This window comes from Coregonus clupeaformis, chromosome 13 (assembly GCF_020615455.1).
Source record: "Coregonus clupeaformis isolate EN_2021a chromosome 13, ASM2061545v1, whole genome shotgun sequence".
In the NCBI taxonomy this organism is placed as follows: Eukaryota; Metazoa; Chordata; class Actinopteri; order Salmoniformes; family Salmonidae; genus Coregonus; species Coregonus clupeaformis.
The window spans coordinates 7,227,878-7,251,797 of NC_059204.1; positions in this window are offsets into that span (position 1 = coordinate 7,227,878).

Consider the following 23,920-nt stretch of genomic DNA (forward strand, 5'->3'; position numbering starts at 1 on the left):
TAGAATACAGTAACCCAGCCATGTTAGAATACAGTAACCCAGCCATGTTAGAATACAGTAACCCAGCCATGTTAGAATACAGTAACCCAGCCATGTTAGAATACAGTAACCCAGCCATGTTAGAATACAGTAACCCAGCCATGTCAGAATGTAGATGTGCCATAGTCTAATAATGTTAAACTACGCCAGTCTCCTCATGTCAGGTTGTTTGCCATAGACCCACACACACACTTTAAACAAGACCTTTACTAGTCCTTTACTAGAGATGGTCTAATGCAGTCCTTCAGGAAGTTGTCATTGACAGAGTATAATGCAGTCCTTCAGGAAGTTGTCATTGACAGAGTATAATGCAGTCCTTCAGGAAGTTGTCATTGACAGAGTATAATGCAGTCCTTCAGGAAGTTGTCATTGACAGAGTATAATGCAGTCCTTCAGGAAGTTGTCATTGACAGAGTCTAATGCAGTCCTTCAGGAAGTTGTCATTGACAGAGTATAATGCAGTCCTTCAGGAAGTTGTCATTGATAGAGTCTAATGCAGTCCTTCAGGAAGTTGTCATTGACAGAGTATAATGCAGTCCTTCAGGAAGTTGTCATTGATAGAGTATAATGCAGTCCTTCAGGAAGTTGTCATTGACAGAGTATAATGCAGTCCTTCAGGAAGTTGTCATTGATATAGTCTAATGCAGTCCTTCAGGAAGTTGTCATTGACAGAGTCTAATGCAGTCCTTCAGGAAGTTGTCATTGATAGAGTCTAATGCAGTCCTTCAGGAAGTTGTCATTGACAGAGTATAATGCAGTCACACATGTCATGATGCTTATAATAATGGCAGCAGGAGAAGACTTAGAGAGTGACCCACTGATGGACGACCACAGATACTTCCCGGGTCACTACTTGTTTTGAGGCTGAATATCTACTACAGTGCCAACAGTTAGATCAAACACATTTGGGATTTTATTCGAAGTCAAATAAAAAATAGAAAAACATGAATACTCAGATCGACTTATGTCCATTCCTGAAACAGGTTTGTTTTGAATGCGACACAGAAAGACATAGCAAGAGGAACGTTGTAGAAGGATTGTCAGTCAATCAGAATGTGTGTTTAACAGGGAGTAGTTTTACTATATGGATGTGTCTCAAATGGCACCCTATTCCCTACATAGTGCACTACTTTTGACCAGGGCCCTTGGTCAAAGGTAGTGCGCTACATGGGGAATGAATAGGGTGCCATTTGAGATGAGTCTGGGGAGAGGCCATTATCCATGTCATTCATTTAGTCAGTATTGACCATCCATATAAGCTTAATTTGCTCCCCTGTAGCTCAGTTGGTAGAGCATGGCGCTTGCAACGCCAGGGTTGTGGGTTTGTTTCCCACAGGGGGCCAGTATGAAAATGTATGCACTCACTTAACTGTAAGTCGCTCTGGATAAGAGCGTCTGCTAAATGACTAAAATGTTAAATGTTAGATGCATACTTAGACTGTGGTCAAGGGAGTTATTGAGTTCTATGTTTGTCCTAAACTGGAAGCCCACTCCTCAGGTAGAGATGCCAAAGAGAAGAGGCCTCCAGTGAGAGATCCTTCTCTATCATATCCATGTTGGCCAGAAGTTGCCAATGCAGGGGGTGCAGACTTTTGTTCCAACCCAGCACTAACATTTGGCCCTCTATCTATGTAGATGTAAGCCAAAAGGCCAAAAGGCTTCTCAGGGTTCACAGTTAGTTTTCCACAGCCTCCTGTGTGTCAGTTATAGCCAATAGGATGGTCAGTCTGAGTGATGCGATGCTCTCATAGGTCCACGTCCCTGTCAGTCTCTGGTCTGGGCGGACATTTTGATCCTATGACAACAGCACTTTGCCACGATCATGTGACTTTACAGGGATACTAGCACATACCTATACTTCTTTAATGTCCACATGCACAATGATCCAAATTCACCATATCTCTCACTCACCCACTCTTACCTTTTCACCATCTCTCACTCACCCACTCTTACCTTTTTCACCATCTCTCTCACCCACTCTTACCTTTCCCCCCTCTCTGTTTCCTTTTACCTCCACCCCTCAACAGTTCCCTCCCCCATGCCCCCCCCCCCACCTATGGAGCTGCTGGTGTTTATGAACAGAGTGATACGAGAGGGTGGGTGTATAGAACTGGTAAAGGAGGTTAAGGCCAAGTTAAAGAGTGATTAAGGAAGATCGGTGGAAGTAAGGATTTTGGGATTACGGAACAGGAAGAGAACTTGCAGTGAGGGGTTTACAGAATGTTGAAAGGAGAGTGAGGAAGTTATAAAATGGTGTAAGATTGGGTGTAAGTATACTGTAGAATAGTATAGTACATTACAGTATAGCTGTTGGTTTATGACTGCTGAATGTCCTTTTGGGTGGGTGGGTGGTGAAGCTCCTGCACCCCCCCCCAGCTCAAGATCACCCCGTCGTTACCGCCCCCCTACCACTTCCTCCCCACCGGACCACCCTCCGATCCCCTCCTCAAACAGACAGACCCACCTACCCCCTGGAAGGAACGTATAGGAGAATATTTATGTATAAAATAAAGTGTATAGATATAAAGGTTGATGTGAGAAGTGAAGAGCAGATATATAAAGGTGGGGGAGGTGTGGCGAAATAAGCATATATAAATATAATATATATATATATAGTCGATTTAACGTCGATTTCATGTGGAATGTATAGGATAAAATGTGTTAATATTGTACATTTAGAATAAAACAATTATTTAAAACAAAGAAAAACAAATAAAAGTCGAGACAAATTAACTGCTTGTATTGTAAAGTCACAAACCACTGTGATAACTGATAGGGTCTCGAACGATGGTATTAAACAAAACATTTTTTTTTTTTTTAACATAGTCAACAACATACCTTGTACACACACACAAGAAGGTTTGGTTCTGGGGCAGTTCCATTGGGTTCTATTGAGTTCCGTTGGAGCCCATTGAGTTCCATTGGAGACCATTGAGTTCCGTTGAATTCTATTGAGTTCCATTGGAGACCATTGAGTTCCGTTGGAGCCCATTGAGTTCCGTTGGAGCCCATTGAGTTCCATTGAAGACCATTGAGTTCCGTTGAATTCTATTGAGTTCCATTGGAGACCATTGAGTTCCGTTGGAGCCCATTGAGTTCCGTTGGAGCACATTGAGTTCCATTGGAGACCATTGAGTTCTGTTGGAGCCCATTGAGTTCCAATGAAGACCATTGAGTTCCGTTGAATTCTATTGAGTTCCATTGTCTCCACCAGTTCAGACTCTTCACTGACCAGTGAACAATTATCTATCTTCTCTCTTTCACACTCATCCTTTCTGAAAAGAACCTTCCGGTCTCTCCCCAAACTGAGGAGGATGTGCTGTACTCCTCCACCTTCACCCCCCTCCCTTTTAAGGCTTTTTTATTTTCTGTTGGTGTTTTTATTTCTCTTATTGAGAGAAATGTATTTTTTTTCAAATCTAAATTGATTGATCTAATTTCGATTGGCCATATTCTGATGAGATCTACTTTGAATGGTCAGATTAAAATAAGAGATCCACTCTGATTGGTTGGTCCTTTGGGAGGTGGGATGACATCTCTGTATGGTCTGTTTGATCAGTATTCCTCTCCAGGTTGAGTTACAGTACCCATTCCCACGTAACCTGTATTAAACTGTATAGATTGTGCAAAAAAAATACATGTCTGAAAGATTACATAAAAGAAAACCTATACATTACTGAAAAATAAAGTGATTTTAAAATGTATAAAAGAAGTCGAGAAACAGTTTTAGGGGACAAATGTAATGTTTTGTAATCACTGTCTTTGTTGGAAGAGGGCTACTGGACAAAGAATCTACTGTAATAAAGTAATTTTAGTACTTCTGAGTCCTGTCGGAGTGTAGTTGGGGGGGTTCAGTGTGAGTATGTGTGTGCGCGTGCATACTGCTTATTCAAAAACTCTGCAAGACAATGACAGTAGATGATTTGTGGAAAGAATACAAATCCTTCTAGCTTTACTCAATGAAGATGTATAACCGAACAACATGACCAGGAGTTTTTCTATGTCAAGTCACGTTGTTTGGTCGGGTACGGCACCTTGCGCTGTTGAAATGGCATTTCATTCTATATAGGCCCCTTTCTGTGTTTGCAAACGTTGCCGCACGAGGGCGATGCGCGCGCAAAACCCCTCCCTGCTAATATGGAAACCGCTAGTTATGGATGCAGGGCCTTGCGCGAGAACAAATCAGTTTGGACGGGCCTTTGATATCCTGGCTAGCAAGTTTTTATTCAGGGGACCTCCTGTGTGGTGGATGTGGTGGGTTAAGACAATCAGAAATCAGACATTGCCAAATGTGGACTTTCCTACATTTGCACTCAGCAGGCCAGGTAAATGACTAATTATTACATGCATTAGCAGATATTAATGCAATCAAATTACGGGGGATTAACGGTACATTTACTAGGCCTACTACTGGTGACGTATGTAATGTATTTACATACATTAATTGTATTGGGGAATTAATCAAAAAAGAAAGGGCAAACAATTCACAGAATGAAACAATGAATGCGAAATAATTGGCGGGAGACAGCGGAGTGCATTCTGGAGAGAGACAAGCCATATCTTCGCCACACACCCCTCCCTTCTTTTTGTTGCAACATTTTTAATTATATACTCAAGACACATTATCTTAACATATTTTAGATGCTTTTCACTGACAGCCGCAACTCAATCAGCTAGACACATTGCAACACGCGCTGCAATGGACTACACACTTGTGATTTGAAACAATCCACAGCAATAATTAATTTTAAAGAAGCAAATTATCCTCTGTGGCTAAGTCATACTCTCTGCTGAAGTATTTTAAATGTTTTTTATTTAGACGGGAGTAATTATACAATTTGGGCAAAACATCAATTTACTTTAAGGGAACACAGCATCCAAACAGAGCACTGTGCACCAGCCAACTTTCCTTCCGGATTGCAGGAGGCTGAAACAAGAGATCTGTATATAATGGCGAGATGCTCATGTCTCCGCCCTAACAATGGGAGTCGTTGTCCCAAAGACGGGAAGACAGGCGACAAGCTTATGTCTGCATATTATGCCCATAGAAACGCATTGGGCTTATTCTGGACAGATTTTGTGAGAGTGAGCCCTCTCGCTTTGCCTCTTCTTCTCTGCTGAAACACCGGAGAATGAGTGAGCGAAACAGCGCCCCTCTGTCTTACTATATGTAGCCCATGTATCTGATGCTGTCTGGCCAGAAATAGCATGACATGCCGTACTCTTTTGGGCCAGAAAGCATCAGATACATGGTCTACACATACGGCGACAGAGAGGCGCTGTTTCGCTCGCTTGGATGCTTTATCTGAGATTGATGCGTCCTTCTGTCGGTGCGCGTCACGATCAAATAAATTATCAGTATTTCAATATTTTATTTGGACGGGCAAGGATGAACGGTAGGGCGGGCCAGGCTCCCTAAGGCCCGCCCATAACGCCAGCCTTGTACGAATGTAATCAATCTGAAACCGCTAGTTACAGATGTAGTAAATCAGAAGCTGCTAGTTGGATATAGTAAATCTGAAACCGCTAGTTACGAATGTAGTAAATCTGAAACCGCTAGTTACGAATGTAGGAAATCTGAAACCGCTAGTTACGAATGTAGTAAATCTGAAACCGCTAGTTACGAATGTAGTAAATCTGAAACCGCTAGTTACGAATGTAGTAAATCTGAAACCGCTAGTTACGAATGTAGTAAATCTGAAACCGCTAGTTACGAATGTAGTAAATCTGAAACCGCTAGTTACGAATGTAGTAAATCTGAAACCGCTAGTTACGAATGTAGTAAATCTGAAACCGCTAGTTACGAATGTAGTAAATCTGAAACCGCTAGTTACGAATGTAGTAAATCTGAAACCACTAGTTAGATGTAGTAAATCTGCATGGAGCTCAAAGGGTGCGTAAAAAAAAAGAAAAGTTTTTACATACTGTATGTAAGATATTTTCTGATTTTACCGATACCGTTTTAGACCGCTAGACCACCCCATGCCACTGCTGAGTAAACATTTGAGTTTTTCACGATGTATTCCGAATATTACAGACAGCCAACTCCAGGCAGCCACAGCAAAACGTACAAAGCCCAATGTCCTATAAGCCCTGGCCAAAAGCAATGCACTAGGAAATAGGATGCCATTTGGGTACAGACAGCACTAGGAAATAGGATGCCATTTGGACACAGACAGCACTAGGAAATAGGATGCTATTTGGACACAGCCAGCACTAGGAAATAGGATGCCATTTGGGTACAGACAGCACTAGGAAATAGGATGCCATTTGGACACAGACAGCCGACTGTCCTGTATTGATCCTTTAGCCTTTAGGGTTTGTAATGGCTGATGTATTTGTGCTCTTATTCTCTGTAAACACATCAGACAGACAGACAGACAGACAGGAGGACTCTGGTCATGTCCAGGTTTTGTTTAAGCTTATTGTTAAGAGCGTTGGGCCAGTAACCGAAAGGTTGCTGGTTCAAATCCCCGAGCCGGCAATGTGGAGAAATCTGCCTTTCTGCCCTTGAGCAAAGCAGTTAACCCCCAACAACAACTGTTCCCCTGGCGCCGATGACGTCGATTAAGGCAGCCCCCCCCGCACCTCTCTGATTCAGAGGGGTTGGGCTAAATGCGGAAGACACATTTCGGTTGAATGCGTTCTGTTGTGCAACTGACTAGGTATACCCCTTTCCCTTTACTCAAATATGTTTTTCTGTTTTACCCCGAACATCATCTGTACTATGAGGTCAAATGTCCTGTAGGCCTACATGTTAATACTGTGCAGTATGTTACAAACACAAGCTCTAAAACAATTAACATGATCTACTGCAAATGTCACATCTCGTTTTTGTACACATGATAAAGCCAAGCTATTCACTTTTTTCTCCCCCCACCCCCTAGTGCCTTTTTGAAAGGTCACATCCTAATCTCCAATTAAAGTCTCACGTAATTGGTCAGTTGCAACGATTACATTCTGGGTCCATACATGTTAGAAGAGATCAAGAAACGCTAGAACAAGGAGCGGAAACGGAACTAGGCGCTCCACCCTCTCTCTTTGTAAATTACCTGCCGAATGTCCCGTCCCCTTCCGAAATTGGAAAGATTCTAACACCTGCAAAATCGTGATTTATCAATATAACCAGTGACTGAAAAACCAAACACGGAACTACTGCTGCTCCTTATCCTACAATCCCATTCAGGCCTGACAGATTCTCTCGGTTTGCATGTAGAATCTTTGCACAAGAGATTCGTCACATCCAAACACCACACAATGGAATGTTTACGTCATTGACAACATGCATTTCACTCAAAAAGATGTCGCATAAAGCTTACTTAATTTATGGGTTTTACACACCAACAAAACTTCTGGGAGCTCGAGATGGTCCCCTTTTGATGAACTGTTTATAGACTGAAGCACATAAACCAATGAAATAAAACATTTATAATCTTATGTAATTTAGATACATTATTTCACATTTTACTGTAGGCCTACTGTAGATTATGATGTCAGATTCTAGTATTGGAGAGTGCGTCTCGTGGTATGAGTCAGTTTAAACCAGGTGTACACTTGGCTACACGATGATTTTAGACCCAATTTAGCTGTCCCAGACACGTTTTTGAGATCGGAGACAAAATCCCCATGTCGTTAAACAGGCCGCGCGGCCGTCACCGACGCTCGTTTAATGTGCGCGGGTCACAGACCGCAATCTCACGGCTACTGATCCAGTCTTTGAGTCCCAGACGTCCCGATATTTTCAAACATGTTTGATTTTATCGGTACAAAATCTGCAATGCTCTTGTAGTGTGAGATGTGCAACAACACGTTTTGAGAACGGTGATCAGCAATAGCCAATGGGAGCTTTTATTTTTTATTTTGTTTGACGATTTAAAAGTTATTGAAGACTTCTTTTTATATATTTATTTTATTTTAATTTTTTATTAACAAACAAATATCAACAAACAAAAGAGGAATAGCCAATGAGAGCTCGCCAAAGAAGAAGCCAGTGAGATGACGTTTTTCGCATCACCCAGAATGTGTAGACTCGAGCTGGAGCGTTTGTACTTGCCTTTAATCAAAGCCAAAGTGTCATCGTTACAGCTCAGAAGTTCACAAACTAGATATTTCAACTCTGTATGGCAAGCATGAATGTCTGACTGAAAATGTAATGAGGCTGCTTTGAGCCCAGTCTTGTCAAGTACTTAAGTAAAAACTCTTTAAAGGACTACTTAAGTCGTTTTATGGGGTGTTTATATTTTTGACTACTTTTACTTCACTACATTCCTAAAGAAAATTATGTACTTTTTACTCCATACATTTTCCCTGACACCCAAAAGGACTCGTTACAATTTGAACGCTTAGTAGTACAGGAAAATGGTCAAATTCACGCACTTATCAAGAGAAAGTCCCTGGTCATCCCTACTGCCTCTGATCTGAAAGACTCACTATAATAATATGCCATTTAGCAGACGCTTTTATCCAAAGCGACTTGCAGTCATACATTTTTGTGTATGGGTGGTCCTGGGGATCGAACCCACTACCTTGGCGTTACAAGCGCCGTGCTCTACCAGTTGAGCTACAGAGGACCACCTAAGCACAAATGCTTTGTTTGTAAATGATGTCTGAATGTTGGAGTGTGCCCCTGGCTGTCAAAAAAAGAGAAGGAAATCATGCCGTCTGGTTTGCTTAATATAAGGAATTTGATGTATAGCATTTACTTTGTACTTTTACTCAAGTATGACAATTGAGTACTTTTTTCCACCTCTGTTTGAGCCACAGCTAGTTATAACTACGGTAACAATCTAATCACATCATAACATCATTGTTTTCGCAAGACCAAGTGTAGAATCTTGCAGTGTGTGACACCCCTTCTGTGCCAGATCGTTTAGCGTTCGCAGCACCACTACGTTGGCAAGACAAAAAAAACCTACAGGAAAAACGGTCGTTTAATGTGAGATGGTCAGCGATGTTAGGATTTAGACAGTTGTGTAGTGTACACCCGGCATTAGTGCTGCAACTCTTTTGGTTGTACTAGTTACATTATTGGAGTTGTGTGTATATATATATATATATATATATATATATACACACACACACACACACACTACTGTTCAAAAGTTTGGGGTCACTTAGAAATGTCCTTGTTTTCCATGAAAACATACATGAAATTAGTTAGAATAGGAAATATAGCAAATGAATAGGAAATGTAGTCATTGACAAGGTTAGAAATAATGATTTTTAATTGAAATAATAATTGTGTCCTTCAAACTTTGCTTTCGTCAAATAATCCTCAATTTGCAGCAATTACAGCCTTGCAGACCTTTGGCATTCTAGTTGTCAATTTGTTGAGGTAATCTGAAGAGATTTCACCCCATGCTTCCTGAAGCACCTCCCACAAGTTTGATTGGCTTGATGGGCACTTCTTACGTACCATACGGTCAAGCTGCACCCACAACAGCTCAATAGGGTTGAGATCCAGTGACTGTGCTGGCCACTCCATTATTGACAGAATACCAGCTGACTGCTTCTTCCCTAAATAGTTCTTGCATAGTTTGGAGCTGTGCTTTGGGTCATTGTCCTGTTGTAGGAGGAAATTGGCTCCAATCAAGCGCCGTCCACAGGGTATGGCATGGCGTTGCAAAATTGAGTGATAGCCTTCCTTCTTCAAGATCCCTTTTACCCTGTACAAATCTCCCACTTTACCACCACCAAAGCACCCCCAGACCATCACATTGCCTCCACCATGCTTGACAGATGGCATCAAGCACTCCCCCAGCATCTTTTCATTTGGTCTGCGTCTCACAAATGTTCTTCTTTGTGATCCGAACACCTCAAACTTTGATTCGTCTGTCCATAACACTTTTTTCCAATCTTCCTCTGTCCAGTGTCTGTGTTATTTTGCCCATCTTAATCTTTTCTTTTTATTGGCCAGTCTGAGATATGGCTTTTTCTTTGCAACTCTGCCTAGGTCAGCATCCCGGAGTCGCCTCTTCACGGTGTTTTGCGGGTACTATTTAATGATGCTGCCAGTTGAGGACCTGTGAGGCGTCTGTTTCTCAAACTAGACACTAAAGTATTTGTACTCTTGCTCAGTTGTGCACCGGGGCCTCCCCACTCTTTCTATTCTGGTTAGAGCCAGTTTGCGCTGTTCTGTGAAGGGAGTAGTACACAGCGTTGTACGAGATCTTCAGTTTCTTGGCAATTTCTCGCATGGAATAGCATTCATTTCTCAGAACAAGAATACTGACGAGTTTCAGAAAAAAGTTCTTTGTTTCTGGCCATTTTGAGCCTGTAATCGAACCCACAATTGCTGATGCTCCAGATACATTTACATTAACTAGTCTCAAGAACGCCACTTTTATTGCTTCTTTAGTCAGCACAACAGTTTTCAGCTGTGCTAACATAATTGCAAAAGGGTTTTCTAATGATCAATTAGCCTTTTAAGATGATAAACTTGGATTAGCAAACAACATGCCATTGGAACACAGGACTGATGGTTACTGATAATGGGCCTCTGTTCACCTATGTAGATATTCCATTAAAAATCAGCCGTTTCCAGCTACAATAGCCAATTACAACATTAACAATGTCTACACTGTATTTCTGATCAATTTGATGTTCTTTTAAATGGACAAAAAAATTGCTTTTCTTTCGAAAACAAGGACTTTTCTAAGTGACCCCAAACTTTTGAACGGTAAAGAATAATAGTATCTATATGTTAGCAAAAATTGATATGCTTGTTGAATGGCCATTTATCAGATCTCTGTCAAATTAAAGACCATAGATCTTTGAACACCCTGCAAAGACAGTCGCCTGTAATGGTTAGATATCCTATTTTGTGCTACCATCTAGTGGTGGAATACAGATGCCATCAGGGTTGGGGTCAATTCTTTGCCTAGCTTACCCATTCACATTGCTCTGGGCAAACTGAGGTTTCATCTCCACGATGATTCTGGATTCGCCTCCCTCCCCTTGATTTCTAGAACGCGAACACATTATGAACGTTCTGATTGGTCCCAGAAACCGATGGGTTGGACCAGAGCCAGCCTACTTGCCGACTCACCCTGAATTTAATTCTGATGTTCTATTGATCGCTATATACATTCATTCTGATTCTGCCATCCTAGAAGTCGTTTCTGTAACTTCAAAATAATTGGCGTTGTACAAAACAAATTCATCAGTGATTGGATTGTCTCTAACAAATCTAACCAATCAGAGTATCAAACTTGATAACGTCGTCATGTAGGCCGGCTGTAGACCAACCCATCGGTTTCTGGGACCAATCAGAACGGTCAGTCCATAGGTCCCTCTCCTCACAAGGAACACATTTACCGTAAGAACCAATAAAGTCCAACTTGATAGATTTTCCGCCATTTAGAATTTTGTGAAATACACTTAAAACGCTACTTCTCTGGCACTGAATTACCAATCTTTGCAAAACTTGATATATGGTTTCTATGGACAAAGGTCTGTAAACACATTATAATCCAGACTAGTACTATCAAACAAACATGTCCACATCTGACCAATAAACATTCACGTGGGTGTGGTCTGTCAAATAAATACATATAAATCGGTCACGGATATTTGTATTGTAACGAAACTTGGTACATACAGTCATGGCCAAAATTGTTGGCACCCCTGAAATTTTTCCAGAAAATGAAGTATTTCTCACAGAAAAGTATTGAAATTACACATGTTTTGCTATGCACATGTTTATTTCCTTTGTGTGTATTGGAATAACACAAAAAAAACAGGAAAAAAGCAAATTTGACATAATTTCACACAAAACTCAAAAAATGGGCCGGACAAAATGATTGGCACCCTTAACTTAATATTTAGTTGCACACCCTTTGGAAAAAATAACTGAAATCAGTCGCTTCCTATAACCATCAATAAGCTTCTTACACCTCTCACCCGGAATTTTGGACCACTCTTCTTTTGCAAACTGCTCCAGGTCTCTCATATTGGATGGGTGCCTTTTCCCAACAGCAATTTTAAGATCTCTCCACAGGTGTTCAATGGGATTAAGATCTGGACTCATTGCTGGCCACTTCAGAACTCTCCAGCGCTTTGTTGCCATCCATTTCTGGGTGCTTTTTGAAGTATGTTTGGGGTCATTGTCCTGCTGGAAGACCCATGATCTCGGGACGCAAACCCAGCTTTCTGACACTGGGCCCTACATTGCGACCCAAAATCCTTTGGTAATCCTCAGATTTCATGATGCCTTGCACACAGTCAAGGCACCCAGTGCCAGAGGCAGCAAAACAACCCCAAAACATATTTGAACCTCCACCATATTTGACTGTAGGTACTGTGTTCTTTTCTTTGAAGGCTTCATTACATTTTCGGTAAACAGTAGAACGATGTGCTTTACCAAAAAGCTCTATCTTGGTCTCATCTGTCCATAAGACGTTCTCCCAGAAGGAATTTGGCTTACTCATGTACATTTTGGCAAACTGTAGTCTTGCTTTTTTATGTCTCTGTGTCAGCAGTGGGGTCCTCCTGGGTCTCCTGCCATAGCGTTTCATTTCATTCAAATTTCGACGTATAGTTCGCGCTGACACTGATGCACCCTGAGCCTGCAGGACAGCTTGAATTTCTTTGGAACTTGTTTGGGGCTGCTTATCCACCATCCGGACTATCCTGCGTTGCAACCTTTCATCAATTTTTTCTCTTCCGTCCACGTCCAGGGAGATTAGCTACAGTGCCATGGGTTGCAAACTTCTTGATCATGTTACGCACTGTGGACAAAGGAACATCTAGATCTCTGGAGATGGACTTGTAACCTTGAGATTGTTGATATTTTTCCACAATTTTGGTTCTCAAGTCCTCAGACAGTTCTCTTTTCCTCTTTCTGTTCTCCATGCTTAGTGTGGCACACACACAAACACAATGCAAAGACTGAGTCAACTTCTCTCCTTTTTATCTGCTTTCAGGTGTGATTTTTAGATTGCCCACACCTGTTACTTGCCCCAGGTGAGTTTAAAGGAGCATCACATGCTTGGAACAAACTTATTTATCCACAATTTTGAAAGGGTGCCAATAACTTTGTCCGGCCCATTTTTTGGAGTTTTGTGTGAAATTATGTCAAATTTGCTTTTTTCCTGTTTTTTTGTGTTATTCCAATACACACAAAGGAAATAAACATGTGCATAGCAAAACATGTGTAATTTCAATACTTTTCTGTGAGAAATACTTCATTTTCTGGAAAAATTTCAGGGGTGCCAACAATTTTGGCCATGACTGTATGTTCCAAACACTGCGAAGACTCAATATATGTAAGCACATGGAGCTATAACAGATACATTTTTATATTTATTTTGTTTGACTCAGAGTGATGAAATTTGAGCTTAACACATTCTATGCTCGCTTCGAGGCAGACAATACCGAGCCATCCAGAAAAGGTCCTCGCTGCTCCAGACGACCAGGTGCTGTCGCTCTTCGAGGCTGATGTGAGGAAAACTCTCAAAAGAGTGAATACTTACAAAGCCGTTGGCCCAGACGGCATCCCTGGCCGCGTCCTCAGAATGTGCGCTGACCAGCTGGGGGGTGGGGGTGGGGGGTGGGGGGGGTGCGTCTTCTCTGACATCTTCCACCTGTCCCTGACCCAGGCTGTAGTCCCCACTTCCTTCAAGGAGATCTTCGTCGTCCCAGTGACCCCAAAAAAACAAGGTGACATGCCAAAATGACTATCGCCCAGTCGCACTCACCCCTGTCTTCATGAAGTGCTTGGAGAGGCTGGTCATGGCCCACATCAAGGCCAGCATGCCAGACACACTGGACCCGCTCCAATCTGTCTACCGCTGCAACAGGATCCATCGCTATTCCCACGGCTGTAACACATCTGGATAAGAGGAACACATATCTGAGAATGCGGTTCATTGACTACAGTTCGACATTCAACACTATTGTTCCCTCCAAGCTCATCACCAAGCTCAGAAACCCTGGGTCTGGACACCACCCCTCTGCAACTGGATCCTGGACGTCCTGACGGGCCGACCACAACACACGCTGTGAACAGGCTTGGCAACAACACCTCCTCCACACTGACTCCCCAGGGGTGTGTCCTCAGCCCTCTGCTGTACTGTGTGGCTTTGCACGACACCACGGTTGTAGGCCTGACAACGATGAGTCAACCTATAGGGAGGAGGTCCCCACTTGTCCGAATTTTCCTTGTTTTACCATCCTTGTGAGGACTTCTGGTGCCCACTAGGATAGTGAAACCAAACACACACACACACACACAAAACACACAAACACAATATACATTCAGGCTACACGATTACTGCTACCAGACTCTTATTTACTATTGCTAATACTGCACAATTTAAACACTTGCCCCCCAAACCCCCTTTAATATAATAATAATATATAATATGCCATTTCTCTGATACGTGTGTAAATATTGTTCTTATGCTAAAATGTTTATTGTATTCTACAGGGACATTTACTTTATGTTCGTATACTTCTCTTTCTTATCGTATTGTTATTTATTATTGTCCAGAAGGAACCAGAAGTAGCATTTCGTTGGACGGCGTATACCACGAGTGTCCTTGAAACACGTGTAATGGCTGATGTATTTGGTGCTGCTCTTCTTGTCTGTAAACACATCAGTCAGACAGGAGGACTCTGGTCATCAGGCTGTTTGTTTAGCAGACATACGAAAACAAAAAAAGGCGGCCAGTGGGATTCCAGTGGGATTCCAGTGTAATGCCGGTATGATGCCAGTATGATACCAGTAAAATGCCAGTGCGATGCCAGTGTAATGCCGGTATGATGCCAGTATGATACCAGTAAAATGCCAGTGCGATGCCAGTGTAATGCCGTATGATGCCAGTATGATACCAGTAAAATGCCAGTGCGATGCCAGTGTAATGCCGGTATGATGCCAGTCTGATACCAGTAAAATGCCAGTGCGATGCCAGTGTAATGCAGGTATGATACCAGTAAAATGCCAGTACGATGCCTGTGTGATGCCAGTTTAATTCCGGTATGATGCCAGTATGATACCAGTAAAATGCCAGTACGATGCCTGTGTGATGCCAGTGGAATGCCGGTATGATGCCAGTATGATACCAGTAAAATGCCAGTACGATGCCAGTGTTTTGGATTCTACCTGGCGTTTAGTTTTTTTTACCTTCTCACCTGTGATTCAGCCTAGACGTACTTTAGACAGAGAACTACCAGATAACATCTGATACAATATAGCATAAACACAAATATCAAGCAAACCTGGCTCAAGTAATTCTATTGTACTGTAGCTTTAATATATTTACATTGTTCTCTTTACAGAAATACCCAACCACAGAACGGACATCGCCATTTAAAGACGCTCTCTGTGGTGACTGGATGATGCTTCTGTCAGAATTACATTTTCTTTCTTATAAACAATGAAGTGCCGTGTCTGTTCTAGATTTAAGAGAACGATAAGTTGTACTACCCATTCTATGTCTATGCTAGAATCATTCCCAGTCTCATCTGTTTCCTTATGAGTTCCCGTTAGATCACAGATAGATCAATTGTTTTGGTAGGCTGGGTCCCGGAAGTGATTATGTTCCTCACGACCCTCCTGCTGTGACCGGAGATCACGTCTGCATCCCAAATTGCACCATATTCTCTATATAGTGCACCTTGGTCAAAAGTAGTGCACTATATAGGGAATAGAATGCTATTTGGGACGCATCCCACATCTCCTGTTCTGAGTAATACTGACTAATGAGGAGACACTCAATAACCCCTTCAATAAACAGACTGTTCTCTTCAGGAGTTAATGGACATTTAAACCAAGTAGCTGGCCAACACTGCAACACGCGCAAGATTTGGAGATGAATGGACATTCAGATTCACTCTTTCAAATTTGGTTGACCACCAAATGTGTCCATTGCAGAAAAGTGTCCAAACCAGTGGAGGCTGCTGAGGGGAGGACGGCTCATAATAATGACTGGAACGGAGTAAATGGAATGGCATCACACACCTGGGAACCATGGAAACCATGTGTTTCCATGGAATGGTATCACACACCTGGAAACCATGTGTTTGATGTATTTGATACCATTACACTCATTCCACTCCAGCCATTAGCACGAACCCGTCCTCCCCAATTAAGGTGTCACCAACCTCCTGTGGTCCAAACCACAGCCCTATCTAGGGGGTGAGAGGATTAAATTAGATCACGCTTTGTCGGCTATGCATATTTTAAAGGCAACGTTCCCGCATTCGCGGAGGTAAACGCTGCTTATGTTAGCTCAATCGGAAATTACCTTTTAAAATGTCAAGCTTGCTATTACGTGGATCTACCTCTGATCGGATTGAATCCCATCTTAAATGATTAGCTAATTGTTATTTTTTATTCTTCCCTGTACTCCCTTCATCCTCCTCCTTTTCTCTTATCCTCCTCTCCTCCTTTCTCAGCGTGTGTAGGACCTCTGCCAGGTAAACTGTCCCTCCCCTCCTCCTCCTCCTCCTTCATCATTGAGGTGTTCCTGTGTGTGTGACCGAGTGCTGGGTCTCTCTCTCCTCATCATGGTCTCCCTCCTCCTCCGGGGGGGTAGCATGGTACTGGTACTGCCTCTCTGCCCCTGCCCGTACCCCCCGACACCCCCCGACCTCGTCCCCTTCCTCTCCTCCCCCTTCAGAAACTCAGCCACCACCCTGAAGTACTCCAACACAGCCACGTGACTCCAGTTACCTCCACCGTCTCCCTCCCCCTGTACTCCCTCCTCCAGTCCGAACCCGCAGTGCCCGCCCCTCTCCGTCAGCGCCAGCAGGAAGTAAGGGTTGTTCTGGAAGAGGGCGAGGGGCAGGGTGGAGGGGGGCGGCAGGAGGGGTCGTCACGGCTACAGAGGCAGAGCACAGGAACCGCCACCTCGTCTGCGTCCCTCAGTGGTTCGTTCCTCTCCCAGTAACCTCTCCCCGCTCCCCCAGCACCCAGGCTGCCACCCCACCTACCCCTGCTACCCCAGCTCCCCTAAGGGAGGGTGGGGGAGCAGTGGCCCCTGTGGCACCTGGTCTGGCTCCAGAGGTGGAGGCTGGAGCTCCAGGGATGTGTGTGTAGGCCCCAGGCGGGAAGGGTCCTGTTGGGTGTTGGTTGGGTGCTGTGGCCCCTGCTCTGTTGGTTGGAACCCTGGGATTGGAGGCAAGGGTGGGGGAGATGGTTTTGGACCTGGAAATGGCCTCCAGTTTGGGGTTGTGGGGTCCCGTCAGATGGGGGTGTTCAGTGGGGGTACAGCAGCCCCTGGTTTGGTGGTTGGTGTCCCACTGGCGGTTCTGGTCGCTGGGGTCGGTGTGTGACTGGTTGGGTGGTGGGGGATGTTGGGTCGCAGTGCGGAGCAGAACAGGGTCTCTTCAAAGTCTCTGAGGGAAGAACAGTGGAGAGCCCTGTCCACGTCTAACACCCCACTAAGGGCACTGGCATACCTGGGGAGGGAAAGTTTTGGGGAGGGAGAAGGAGTCAGAACATAATCATGTCTCTGAAGCTTTAGCTCAGCTTACCAACCCCATCATGACTATGGCCGGGATTCAATGCAAGGCATGTTGGGGTAGCGCACTATAATGGACTTCTCAAGGTAATTTACAGTTGAGCCGACAACGTTTATCATGAAGGTGATCTCCGCAAATGCAGGGGAAAATGACTTCTAAAAGGTACACAGTCTGGTGTAACAGTAGTCTGTGCTATAACATACCTTGCTTTGAATCATAATGATCATCATCATCACTCTCCTACCTGCTGAGCTGCAGTTTGCGGTGGACCAGCGCCCCCCAGCGGTAGAGTGGCGGCAGGGGCGTGTCAAACCACAGCTGGCCCTGCAGGACAGGTGAGACGCAGGCTGCAGCCGTCAGGTAAGAGGAGGAGCCACACTCTCCCAAGTAGGGACAGCAGCAGGCCCGACCCAGAACCCTCGCTCACCGCTACCAGCGGAGGACGGGTGCCGGCTACGCACATACGCTACCGCCTGGAGGACACGGGGGTCAAAGGGTCGTTTTTAATATCGTTACAAAACTAGCTAGCCTACTGATATTACTACACTCACTAGGAGAGTTCCTAGGACTATTTATATGGTTCCTAGGACTAGTTAAATGGTCTCACTAGGAGGGTTCCTAGGACTAGTTAAATAGTCTCACTAGGATGGTTCCTAGGACTAGTTAAATGGTCTCACTAGGATGGTTCCTAGGACTAGTTAAATGGTCTCACTAGGATGGTTCCTAGGACTAGTTAAATGGTCTCACTAGGATGGTTCCTAGGACTAGTTAAATGGTCTCACTAGGATGGTTCCTAGGACTAGTTAAATGGTCTCACTAGGATGGTTCCTAGGACTAGTTAAATGGTCTCACTAGGACTAGTTAAATGGTCTCACTAGGATGGTTCCTAGGACTAGTTAAATGGTCTCACTAGGAGGGTTCCTAGGACTAGTTAAATGGTCTCACTAGGAGGGTTCCTAGGACTAGTTAAATGGTCTCACTAGGAGGGTTCCTAGGACTAGTTAAATGGTCTCACTAGGATGGTTCCTAGGACTAGTTAAATGGTCTCACTAGGATGGTTCCTAGGACTAGTTAAATGGCCTAGGACTAGTTAAGTGGCCTAGGCCTACCTAGATGGTCTGTAACCTGAGGTAATGTGTGCATGGAGACCATGTTGTATGCATGTTTCCCATTCAGCATTCGTATGTTCAACATTATATACAATATCATTATTAGGTCAATTATAAACCATACAATTATTATGATAATATTATTGTCTACCCTACCTGCACCAGGTCAGCAGAGTCTCCAAACTCAGTCAGCCGTGGCGTGGTGAGAGGGCATCCCCCGTGCCCCTACGGTGAAACACGAGGGTGTAGAAACCCTGATGGAGCGCCATTCTACACAGACCCCTCAGGTGGGGCGTCACCCCTCCCCAGGAGTGAGGGATGAGAAGGAGGATTGGAGGCGTGGAGGTGTGGCACCCCAATGCCTTCCCCCAGGAAGGTGCTCTTTCCCCCCTCTCCCGTTCCGCCCCTCTCCCCCCCTTACCCCCACAGCCCAGTCCAGAGCCACTATCCCCCCGTCTTTCAGTAGGAGGTGTTCCCGAGTAAAGGTGACCTCCTCTAGTCCCTGGTCTCCTGCAGTCAGGCCACCCAATACCAAGCTTGAGAGGGTCTGGAGGTGGGGGTCCCCCCTGGGCCACGGGGCCAGTCTGGGTCTGGCCAGGGAACCACAGTACTGGAGCAGGAACCGGGCCAGGGCTGTGGGTTTACAGGCTAGAGTGGGTCCTGGGGTTGAGAATGGGTCTGGGGCTGGATGTGATCCCAAGCCAAGGCCCAGTCCTCTCTCCCTACCCCAGCCTTTCTCTGGTGAAGGTCCTGTGGTTAGGCCTGGGGGTGATCCATGTCCCTGTGTTCCTCCCCTCTCCTTGCCCAAGCTCCAGCCTTCCTGCACTCCTCCCCTCTCCTTGCCCCAGTCTGGCTCTGTCTCAGGGTGGTAGATGGGGAGCTCCAGGACCCAGCACAGTGCCACCCACAGACACCAGGCGGCAGCCCTCACCCCCAGTCTCGCCCCTTCGCTGTACCGGGGGCCAACGGAGAGCCAGGGAGAACAGGAGCAGCAGCAGAGAGGGCAGGAGGCACAAGACCCCGTCACACTGCCACTCACAGGAGAAGACGACATCCTGCTCAGTGGCCATTGTTACCGTGTTTAGAACCAGGTCTAGAACTCCACAATGTCCAGGTCTAGAACTCCACAATGTCCAGGTCTAGAACTCCACAATGTCCAGGTCTAGAACTCTAGAATGTCCAGGTCTAGAACTCTAGAATGTCCAGGTCTAGAACTCTAGAATGTCCAGGTCTAGAACTCTAGAATGTCCAGGTCTAGAACTCTAGAATGTCCAGGTCTAGAACTCCAGAATGTCCAGGTCTAGAACTCTAGAATGTCCAGGTCTAGAACTCTAGAATGTCCAGGTTTAGAACTCCACAATGTCCAGGTCTAGAACTCTAGAATGTCCAGGTCTAGAACTCTAGAATGTCCATGTCACCTTACCCTCTCTCTCTTTTAGATACCAAATATATTTCCCTCTCACCCTCTTTTCTATCTCTCCGACCTCTCTCCTTCTCTACTCTCCCCAACCCCCTGTCAGTCCCTCCCTCCCTCCCTAAATCATTAGCAATCAGTGCTGGGCTCAAACTCACCATAGATATAGAGTGAAAAGAACAAACACAACCCTTTTATTCCTTGTCTACACAGAGCAGGTCATTTGGTTCAACAGAGAACAGGTACACATGTTGCACTGAGCAAACATGAATATCTAAACTCAACCAAAGTGGTCACATCAACAATAGGCTGTTGCTAAACTAGGGTTTATATGGTACACACACACACACACACACACACACACACACACACACACACACACACACACCAGGGATACTGTTAGCGGCGACAGCTGGCTTTTGGCCTTTAAAAAAAAAATAGAAAAGCTGATTAAATAAAATTGGCAACTTCTACAGGAGAAGGGAAAGATGCCCATTGTGATGTAATGTTTTTTTTTATCCGTTAATGGAAATACCAGTTGACCGGTCATGCTTATTGGTCTATAGCAGGGCTTTCCGACCCTTTTCCCGGAGCGCTACCGTCCTGTAGGTTTTCACTCCAACCCTAGTCTAGCGCAGCCGATTCTAATAATTAGCTGGTTGATAAACTGAACCAGGTTACATAAATATTCATTATGTATCTTATTTATCACAGCATACAGAGCCTATGAGAGGAACATCTGACAGACAGAGCTTGTATAATCCCTATCATTGCACAACAAATGCAATCATGTGTTAAAAATAGTTTTTGGCCATGATAACTACTATTATTATTTCTCAACTGGTAATTGAAGCGCTTCCCATTCGCCATTAAAATGCATAGACAACAGAAGGCAGGCTTCTTCAGCGCGTCACACACCACTTTGCAATGAGCTGGAGGCAGTATGCATTCTGAAAACATATACAGTGGGGGAAAAAAAGTATTTAGTCAGCCACCAATTGTGCAAGTTCTCCCACTTAAAAAGATGAGAGAGGCCTGTAATTTTCATCATAGGTACACGTCAACTATGACAGACAAATTGAGAAAAAAAATCCAGAAAATCACATTGTAGGATTTTTAATGAATTTATTTGCAGATTATGGTGGAAAATAAGTATTTGGTCACCTACAAACAAGCAAGATTTCTGGCTCTCACAGACCTGTAACTTCTTCTTTAAGAGGCTCCTCTGTCCTCCACTCGTTACCTGTATTAATGGCACCTGTTTGAACTTGTTATCAGTATAAAAGACACCTGTCCACAACCTCAAACAGTCACACTCCAAACTCCACTATGGCCAAGACCAAAGAGCTGTCAAAGGACACCAGAAACAACATTGTAGACATGCACCAGGCTGGGAAGACTGAATCTGCAATAGGTAAGCAGCTTGGTTTGAAGAAATCAACTGTGGGAGCAATTATTAGGAAATGGAAGACATACAAGACCACTGATAATCTCCCTCGATCTGGGGCTCCACGCAAGATCTCACCCCGTGGGGTCAAAATGATCACAAGAACGGTGAGCAAAAATCCCAGAACCACACGGGGGACCTAGTGAATGACCTGCAGAGAGCTGGGACCAAAGTAACAAAGCCTACCATCAGTAACACACTATGCCGCCAGGGACTCAAATCCTGCAGTGCCAGACGTGTCCACCTGCTTAAGCCAGTACATGTCCAGGCCCGTCTGAAGATTGCTAGAGTGCATTTGGATGATCCAGAAGAGGATTGGGAGAATGTCATATGATCAGATGAAACCAAAATATAACTTTTTGGTAAAAACTAAACTCGTCGTGTTTGGAGGACAAAGAATGCTGAGTTGCATCCAAAGAACACCATACCTACTGTGAAGCATGGGGGTGGAAACATCATGCTTTGGGGCTGTTTTTCTGCAAAGGGACCAGGACGACTGATCCGTGTAAAGGAAAGAATGAATGGGGCCATGTATCGTGAGATTTTGAGTGAAAACCTCCTTCCATCAGCAAGGGCATTGAAGATGAAACGTGGCTGGGTCTTTCAGCATGACAATGATCCCAAACACACCGCCCGGGCAACGAAGGAGTGGCTTCGTAAGAAGCATTTCAAGGTCCTGGAGTGGCCTAGCCAGTCTCCAGATCTCAACCCCATAGAAAATCTTTGGAGGGAGTTGAAAGTCCGTGTTGCCCAGCGACAGCTCCAAAACATCACTGCTCTAGAGGAGATCTGCATGGAGGAATGGGCCAAAATACCAGCAACAGTGTGTGAAAACCTTGTGAAGACTTACAGAAAACGTTTGACCTGTGTCATTGCCAACAAAGGGTATATAACAAAGTATTGAGAAACTTTTGTTATTGACCAAATACTTATTTTCCACCATAATTTGCAAATAAATTCATAAAATTTTCTGGAAAAAAAATTCTCATTTTGTCTGTCATAGTTGACGTGTACCTATGATGAAAATTACAGGCCTCTCTCATCTTTTTAAGTGGGAGAACTTGACCAATTGGTGGCTGACTAAATACTTTTTTTCCCCATTGTAGCTACTTAATTGTTTGAAACCTGAACGTTTTACTACATATAATGAGGCATGTTTCAGCCTAGGCTAAATCCGACCATATCCTTTTCTACTATGGGGGATAGTAGATTGACGCTTTCCCTAAATAACTTGATTAAATTACCACAAAATATATATATATATATATATATGTGGACACCCCTTCAAATTAGTGGATTTGGCTATTTCAGCCACACCCGTTGCTGACAGGTGTATAAAATCGAGCACACAGCCGTGCAATCTCCGCCATTGGACTCTGGAGAAGTGGAAAAGCGTTCTCTGGAGTGATGAATCACTCCTCACCATCTGGCAGTCCGACGGATGAATCTGGGTTTGGCGGATGCCAGGAGAACGCTACCTGCATGAATGCATAGTGCCAAATGGAAAGTTTGGTGGAGGAGGAATAATGGTCTGGGGCTGTTTTCATGGTTCGGGCTAGGCCCCTTAGTTCCAGTGAAGAGGAATCTTAATGCTACAGCATACAATGACATTCTACACGATTCTGTGCTTCCAACTTTGTGGCAACAGTTTGGGGAAGGCCCTTTCCTGTTTCAGCATGACAATGCCCCCCTGCACAAAGCAAGGTCCATACAGAAATGGTTTGTTGGGATCGGTGTGGACAAACTTGACTGGCCTGCACAGAGCCCTGACCTCAACCCCATTGAACACCTTTGGGATGAATTGGAACGCCGACTGCGAGCCAGGCCTAATCTCCCAACATCAGTGCCCGACTTCACTAATGCTCGTGGCTGAATGGAAGCAAGTCCCTGCAGCAATGTTCCAACATCTAGTGGAAAGCCTTCCCAAAAGAGTGGAGGCTGTTATTGCAGCAAAGGGTGGACCAACTCCATATTAATGCCCATGATTTTGGAATGAGATGTTTGACGAGCAGTTGTCCGCATACTTTTGTCAAATTGGTGTATATAGCCTAATTAGCCTACTCCTCTCTATAGTTAAATCAATAATATCATTCAAAATAACCTACTAAAGCATGATTTGGCCACAGAGGATCATTCGCTTCCCCTAGCCTTAAAAATAAATATTGTGGATTGTTTTAAATCGCATTGCCTACAGTCAGAAGGAAAGTGGGCAGCGTGCACCACAAATAGATGATGGTTGAGTTGCAACTGTCCGTGAAAAGTAGAGACCCAGCCAGGCATATCGCAATGTGGTAAAAGTGAAGTGGTCTGAATACTTTCTGAATGCACTCAAGCTCTGTCAGGTCGGATGGGGAGCATCGCTGCACAGCTTTTTTCGGTCTCTCCAGACATCTTCGATCTGGTTCAAGTCCGGGCTCGGGCTGGACTTGAACCCTTTCATCAAGG